This window comes from Parambassis ranga, unplaced genomic scaffold (genome assembly GCF_900634625.1).
Source record: "Parambassis ranga unplaced genomic scaffold, fParRan2.1 scaffold_163_arrow_ctg1, whole genome shotgun sequence".
Classification (NCBI taxonomy): domain Eukaryota; kingdom Metazoa; phylum Chordata; class Actinopteri; family Ambassidae; genus Parambassis; species Parambassis ranga.
In genome coordinates, this window is record NW_021144727.1 from 1 (window position 1) to 8,561 (window position 8,561).

General features: G+C 43.9%; 1 non-coding gene across 1 annotated transcript; it reads right to left on the reverse strand.

Annotated features, from left to right (window-relative positions):
- Nucleotides 1-6,891: 6,891 nt before the first annotated feature.
- Nucleotides 6,892-6,963, reverse strand: trnap-ugg (transfer RNA proline (anticodon UGG)). Its single transcript has one exon. It is a non-coding gene; the product is annotated as a tRNA-Pro (tRNA).
- Nucleotides 6,964-8,561: the final 1,598 nt, after the last annotated feature.

Here is an 8,561-nt window from a genome sequence, read left to right on the forward strand (position 1 = left end):
GCGCCCTCACACTGGAAACATGAAGCTGATTTTTACAGCAGCCTCCCTGTTGTTGCTCTGTCAGTGTCTGTTTACATGATAACAGCTGTGACACAAACAGAACAGTGATGGACTTTATTCAACCTGCTCAGCGAGAGAAGCAGCGAGCAGCTCTGATAGAAGTCTGTCTGCACCATCATCAGGGTCTGATGCTGCTGCAACAGCCGGACTCTGGGACAAAGTGACGTCACAGATGTCGGTTTGTCCTCTGAGTCTCTGAAGCAACATGCGGCTCAGCTGGGAAACAGCTTCTGATGGAGCTCTGATAGTCTGACTTCATCTCTGAGAGGAAGAAGAGGGAGAAGCCGCTGCGCAGCGCGCGGACTCTCTCCAGCAGCAAAGTGCAGAGATCATCAGAGCTCCACATGAGCTGAACATGAAGAGACACAGTCCGCTAGCAGCTCCTTCACTGTCGGCCTGCAGCGCTGCTCCCACACTCATCTGGACTCTTTCATCCACACACAGAAAACACGAGCGGAACATTCAGCCTGCAGAGGAGCTGCCTTGGATTGAGTCTCCGCGGTTCTCATGGTGTTTCAAGGACCGCCTCCTATGGCGCCAAATCGGGGTCATAAGTTTTGTTCACCTGAAAAAATAAAATTCATTCAAACACTAAAATTTGAAACTGAACTGAATGTTTTGATGTTGATTTGGCTCCATACATATACTTGTAGAGTTTTCCTTTCAGCTTCGGTTGTTGTTTAAGTTTCTCCTCATGTACTCAGAAGGACTACACATACATACACAGAGTGAGTATGACTGACATTTACATTTGCTACAATAATTCTTAGTTTTGATCTAATCAACATTAAGTGATTCCTACCTTCTTAGTGGTCCTCTCTGTGTCTGCATACTCCAACAGCATGGCATCATGCATCTTCTGGTACATGCTGACACTCGTCTAGTCTCTACATTTTCTTCTTTGGTCCCACTGACTCTTCTCCATTACCCTCTGTGTCCGATCATCCTGCAAGTTCTGCAATTGAAAATGAAATTGCATCTCTATCAGCGTTCTGAATTTCAGAATTCAATTCAGAGAAATTATTTTTTTTTACCACACATCAGTGAGAATGTGATTCTTTAAACGTCTTTTTCTCTTTTTCTTCCAAATGAGAATAATTACATCTGAAACACTATAAATCCAATACAGACACTATCATTACGCATACATTAACTTCTTGTTGAATAATTAGCAATATTTTTATTTCAAAGTAATCAAATAACACAAAGTTGAGGTAAATGCAGTTATCATTTACTTCACAGGGTAACATTGTTGCATTTAATAGTCAACAGCGGCGGCGGCATCGTTCTGCTCTGAACATCTTGCGAGCAACACTAAAAATCCTCTCAACAGCTGCAGAGGAAGCAGGTATGGCCAGATATTTACATGCACATACAGCAAGGTTTGGGAAACTGTTTTGGTTTTCTTTCCAGAACAATAAAGGATCTGAAATGAAATGTCTGAAATGTTTGTTCCACCATTTTGAAGACTTGGATTAAATTACGCATTCTGGGAAATTTTTTTTACATTTTTTTTTAATTTTAGGTATATTTATTATTATATATATATATATATATATATATATATATATTATTATTTTAGTAATCCCAGAGCGAAATTGTTTAAGGCCCCTAAACAAAAGACAGGTCCTCTGGCCAGTAGGTGGCGCAGTGTCTGTAGCATTTCAGCATATCAATCTGTGCAGAGTCAAATGTTCAGCATGACTGTAAGGTTTCATCCACATAGGATGAAGAATGAGGGAGATACAGCCACAGAAACCCTGTGGGGGTCTCAGCAGGGGTTAATTGTCTAGTTGTTGAATCTAGAATCTAGAATCTTCTAATACGTCAGACAAAAAGACATTTCCTGGGACACATCAGCTGAGTGTGTGTTTGTGCAGTGAAATACACTTGTTGTGAGGACTTGAATCTGACAGAGCAGCAGTGTATGTGGACTGTCCTGCTGGCACTCTGTCCTTCTACAGACTCTCCTCTGACACACTGATCCACCTCCACACCTTCAGCACCACATTCACTCAGCCTCTACATGCTGGGTTCTTGTTGGGTTCTGGTTCCTCAGTGAGTCTGTGCTGTGTGTAGAAGCAGAGTGTGTGGAAGTGACAGCAGCTCTTCAACTTTGTGCTTTAAATGTTGATGATGTTTCACTTTCATTTGAATCACTGACTGTGATTTCAGGTCAGAACATGTTTTTATCTTAGAAGCAGTGAAATGAAGAATGTGAAGCTGAATTTATGATCATGAACTTTGACATGTCCTCACAAATGAAACCCTTATTTCAGGATCGATCGCAGTTCAGGATCGTTGACGAGGGAGAAACGTGCGATCTCAAGGATGGAAAAATGTGCAGTGGGTGCAGGAAGTATTCAGACCCCCTTAAATGTTATATTGCAGCGATTTGCTAAAATCATTGAAGTTCGTTTTTCCTCATTAATGTCCACACAGCACCCCATACTGACAGAAACACACAGAGTTGTTGACATGTTTGCAGATGTATTAAAAAGACAAAGTGAAATATGACATGGTCCTAAGTAGGGATGGGACTGTTCAGGAAAAAATCAGAACCGTTCGGTAAATGTGTTTTGGTTCGGGGCTGTGTTTTGTTCGGTTCTGTACATGCGCAGCAAGTAATGTCAAGTCCAGTCCAGTCCAACCGCCAGCTAAATACCTAAAAGAAGAAGAAGCAGCAGCAAGTAATGCAGGGGGGCGTGTTTTCCACTGTCACACTGAGAGGCACTCTGGACTCTGACTCCAGCAATCTGAGTTCAAATCTCAGTGGAACCTTTTGTTTGGACAGTAATCCTGGTGTCCTATCTACACAGATCAGTCTATGGAGAAGTCCACAGTCTGTTCATTGGTCCAGCTGTAGTCATTAATTACTGAAATAAATCAACCTTTTCATGATATTCTACTTTCAAGTGTTTATTTCTTTTAGTTTTGATGGTTATAACTGACAACCAATGAAAACCCACATTCAGTATGTCAGGAAATGAGAATATGTGAAAAGGTTCAATATTGAAGACACCTGGAGCCACTCTAACCAGATAATGAACTCAAAACACCTGCAAAGGCCTTTAAATGGTCTCAGTCTAGTTCTGTAGGCTGCACAACCACAGGAAAACTGCTGACTTGACAGTTGCCCAAAAGACGACCATTGACACCTTGCACAAGGAGGGCAAGACACAAAGAGGCTGGCTGTTCACAGAGCTCTGTCCAAGCACATTAACAGAGAGGGAAGGGGAGTACAAGCAAGAGGGAGTACAAAGTGTTCTGCCCAAACAGGGACTTGAACCCTGGACCCTCAGATTAAAAGTCTGATGCTTCCAATACTTCACTAGTACACTTCATGTAGTGTAGTGAGTCCTGATTGACTTGCAATTGACTCTTTATACAAGGGGGATTAGCTCAAATGGTAGAGCGCTCGCTTAGCATGTGAGAGTCTGCATTTTAGGAGGGAGGGTGTAGCTGGATGGATGAGGATGGATGGATAATGTAGTGGACTCCACCCAGCAGATCAAGTCCCAGAGGTTACAGCATCATTTATTAGCTGAGTTTCCCCTCAGGGAAGCTGCTGTTTACAAGCTGTTTACAGAGAGAAGCAAGAAAACAACAGTCAGCATCATCTTCCATAAAAACACATGACAATAACATGTGAGACAGAGAGTTTATGATCAGTGCTCCCCCTGCTGGTTAGGACATATGATGACATTTTAAATGTACCAGTCAAAAGTCACTCAGTGGTTTGTCTTTGTTTTTATGACTTTCTACATTGTAGATTCATCCTGAAGACATCAGAGCTATGAAGGAACACATGTGGAATGATGTAGTGAACAAACAGTGTTAAACCAAGCAGAATATGTTTGATGTTTGACATTCTTCCAAGCAGCCAGCTTTTGCTTTGATGACAGCTTTGTACACTCTTTGCATTCTCTCAATCTGAACTGAACCACCAATGCTGTGCAATGCTGACATCTAGTGGTGAAATCGCAGGTTACAGAATCAGATCAGAAATTACTTTATTTATCCCAGAGGGGAAATTCTTGTTTGTTACAGACAAATAGAAGAAAAGATAATTGAAATATGAAATAGAAATATATAATAAATATCTAAATACCTAGACAGCATTTAAATCCCTGAGTTGTATCTAAAAAACATATTTACTATTGTATAAAACCTTTACACAGTAAAGAGCCTGACATGAATGTACCAGTATGAATGTACAGGGTCTGAGTGACTGTCACAGTTCAGAGTTCAGTAGTTTGACTGAGACAGGCAGGAATGACTTCCTGTGTCTCTCAGTGGTGCATCGTGGGAGTCAGAGTCTGTTGCTGAACAAGCTCCTGTAGCTGGTCAGCACAGTGTGGAGCGGGTGGGAGGGACAGTCCAGTATGGTCTTTATTTTGGACAACATCCTCCTCTGACACACCTTTGTCAGAGAGTCCTCTCCCACAACATGGCCGGCCTTCCTGATGATTCTGTTTATGTCCCTCACCCTCAGACTGCTGCCCAGCAGACAACAGCATACATGATGGCACTGGCCACCACAGACTCATAAAACATCCTCAGCATCGTCCTGCAGATGTTAAAGTAGAGGCGACTCTGGCCCTTCCTGTAAACAATGTCCACGTTCTTACTCACTCCATTCCAGTTTGTGGTCCAAGTACATTCCCAGGTATTTGTACTCCTCCACCACCTCCACACTGACCCCTTTGATGCTGGTAGGGGTCAGTGGAGCCTTTGTCCTCCTCAGATCCAGCACTAGTTCCTTTGTCTTTGTCACATTGAGCAGTATGTGGTTGCTCTCGCTCCAGGTGACAAAGTTTCCACATACATCCAACCACTGCAGAGTCATCAGAGAATTTCTGGAGGTGGCAGGTCCCTGTGGAGCCCTGGTGTGGCTGATCAGTCTGTCAGACATACAGCTCTGTAGGCGTACACACTGTGGTCTGCCAGTCAGATAGTCCACCATCCAGGACACCAGTGGGGCATCCACCTGCATCGCTGTCAGCTTCTCAGCCAGCAGGGCCAGCAGTCGTTAGCAGGGTGAAACTGATACAGCTCATTGGCCCTTTCCACACTGCCATTAACTCCACCCCTGCTGCTCCACCTGTAACCAGTGATGGTCCTCATGCCACTCCACACCTCTCTCGTGTTGTTTTCATTGACAGTAAAAACTATGGACAGAGCTTCCGTGACGTCACCCGTTTGTTTCTGAAGAGCCGTTTTGAGTCTCAGTGGGAGGTTCCGGGACGTGATGACCGCCACCATGTTGGCAGCGTCACGTCAACTAAAACTCCGAATATGGACAAAGAGGGGGAGCACGAGCGGGGTTTAGGGGGGCGGGCGATCGTGGGAGCAGGAAACTCACGCTGTGATACGGCAACTGTCTGTCACTCAAGCGGCAACGCCCATAATTAGGCGTAATTTTAAGTCCGAATACAATTGAAACGAGTGGGTTGTAAAAAAATTCACCCCCCGTACAATTGACACTAGAAGAGAACCTATCATCTGAGACCAGAGTGGTTTTTTGTACCAGGCTGTAAACATGTTAATTTCTGCTGTGAAATCGGCCATTTTATCATGGGAGTCTATGGGAAATTACTCGCTTTTGGAGCCAACCCCCAGCTGTTGCAGCGTGAATTACAAGTTTTGACACTTCCGCATGGGCTTCCACTTTGAGCCCCGAAGGTTGCCGCTTGGTTGTTTTGCTGAAGTTTCCACTCCAGCTTCCTCCTGTACTTCTCCTTGGCCTCCCTGATTTTATTCTCAGGTCCTTCTGTGTAGCTCGCACCTCCTCCCTGTCGCCCGCTTTGAATGCCTTCTTTTTTCTGTTTAAAATGGCTTTAATGTCCTTAGTCACCCATGGCTTGTTGTTGGGGTAACAATTCACTGTCCTAACTGGAACAACACTGTCCACACACAAGTTTATGTATCCAGTCATGCACTCTGTGATCTCATCAATGTCCTGCCAGTCAGTCACTTAAAAGCATTCCTGAAGTGTTGCAGCCTCCTCATTCCAAAATCAATCCCTCCTCCACATAAAGTCAAAAGTTCAAAAGTTCTATGTGAGTCATTAAATGAGAGGTTCCAGCAGATTCCAAGCGGTTCCAAACATCTGAAGAGAAGCTGAGAAGCCTGAGATACAGGGGCTGCAATCTGTGCTTCAACTGTTCCTATTTAGACAATAAGAACAGATCTGATCTAAAATGTTCTGATCAAATCACATTAGTTTGTATATTTATATTACACACGAGCTGTTGTTTCAGTCACATCCATCTGTTATGTGTACAGTGGGTGCAGGAAGTATTCAGACCCCCTTAAATGTTTCACTTTGTTATATTGCAGCCATTTGCTAAAATCATTGAAGTTCATTTTTCCTCATTAATGTCCACACAGCTCCCCATACTGAGAGAAAACACCGAGCTGTTGACATGTTTGCAGATGTATTAAAAACAAAGTGAAATATGACATGGTCCTAAGTATCAGAGCCTTTGCTGTGACTCTCATATATTGAACTCAGGTGCGTCCATTTCTTCTGATCGTCCTTCAGATGGTTCTACACCTTCATCTGAGTCCAGCTGTCTTTGATGATACTGATTGGACTTGATGAGGACAGACACACACGTGTCTGTATAAGACCTTACAGCTCACAGTGCAGGTCACATACTGGGTGATGACGTCCTCCTGCAGGTGTTACTGTGGAACAACTGCTCTGGATTGGGATGAGTCTGAATAGAACTTTGTTAGCTTTGTAAAGCTGTGTGGTAGTTAGAGAGGAACTGAAAAGAGTCAACAACAAGGAGTTGGTCTCCAATGGAATACAGTTAAACATCAGGGCTCGTCCGGGATTTGAACCCGGGACCTCTCGCACCCAAAGCGAGAATCATACCCCTAGACCAACGAGCCATGTGTGCCCACTTATTTTTCATGTGTCAGTCGGTGGAAGAACAACACAAACCACATGTTCCTCTTAGTTTGACATTGGTAAAGATATGAACAAAGATTTCTTCTAATTGTGTCAACAAAGATTGAACACTTTGCATATCACTGTCCTCCGTGAGGAGACTGTCCTCCATGAGGAGACTGTCCTCTGTCCTCCATGAGGAGACTGTCCTCCATGAGGAGACTGTCCTCCATGAGGAACTGTCCTCCTCACTGTCCTCCATGAGGAGGCTGTCCTCCATGTCTAGATAAGGCTTGCTGTCTAGCAGCTGGAGAAATGTCTTTCTGTGGCTGTGGCATTAGCTCAACATTGAATCATAAAGTGTATTTGTTGCATAACAGGAAGTGGTCTTGTATTAGGGTGTGACCCTCCTGAGAAGCAGAACCTCTCCTTTATAGGGGCTGTCTTGATAACTGCCTCTCATTTCCACCTGTTGTCTGTTCCATTTGCACAACAGCAGCTGAAACTGATCCACAATCAGTGTTAATCCTAACTGGACAGGCTGGTTTCACACAAGTGTGACTGACTTTTACATTGATTCAGTGTTTCCTTTATACCCCAGTAAAGCCAGGTAGGGTTTAGGTTTTAATTTAAATTTCAAAAAATCATTTATTTGCATTCAATTATTTTTGATTGTAACCATATATAATTCATACTTCTGTCTGTGTTCTAAGAGTCTTAAAATATGTGGTTTCCTTTTTATTTACAGTGTGCATGTCATGTGACTTATGAACGTACAGTTTGTGCATATATATAAACAGTTTGATTTCCAGGTTGATGCAGCAACAGCTGCTGCTCTGACACCATTGTTCATGTCTTCCTCTCTCTGCACTGTGTTAACACACCTGAATGCTGCAGAGCATCTTCTTCTTTCCTGCTAAATAAATAATGGCCCTGTGGTCTGGTGGTGTCGGTTCACCTTGGACAGTGATGGACAGGAGGACAGGAAGGTCCGGCTGCTCTCAACTGGGACCTGTGTGTGTCTGGGTGCACACACACCTGCAGTCTGCCCACTGTTACTGACGTAGCCACTCCGTCACACCCCAGCTGACACATGACCGCACCAGGTGGCTGCTGCTATGACAGATGGTGGTTGTCAGCATTCCTCGTTAGTATAGTGGATAGTATCTCCGCCTGTCACGCGGAAGACCGGGGTTCGATTCTCCGACGGGGAAAGACTTTTACCACCAGATAGGATGATACTGACCCTGTACATTGCTGCTGCAATAGAAAACATTTCCCAGTTTGGGCTCTGTGTTCTTGGGCTCTGTGTTCTAAGAGTCTGAATATATGATTTCCTTTATTTACAGTGGTGCATGTCATGTGACTTTACTTATGCAACATGTATGATAATGTTCTGTCTCCTCTCATTTCCAGACGTGCAGCCAAAACATGTGCAGTGATGATATGTGACGGTATCATCATGGTCTCAGAGAGAAGAGCTGAGTGTGTCTGTTCTGATCTTTGTTGTGTCTCTTCTCCTCTGTAGTTTCTGCTTGTTGCTCCGTCACCCGCCCTCTGCTGGTGAGCTGCGTCATTACACACAACCTCTGCTGCTGTC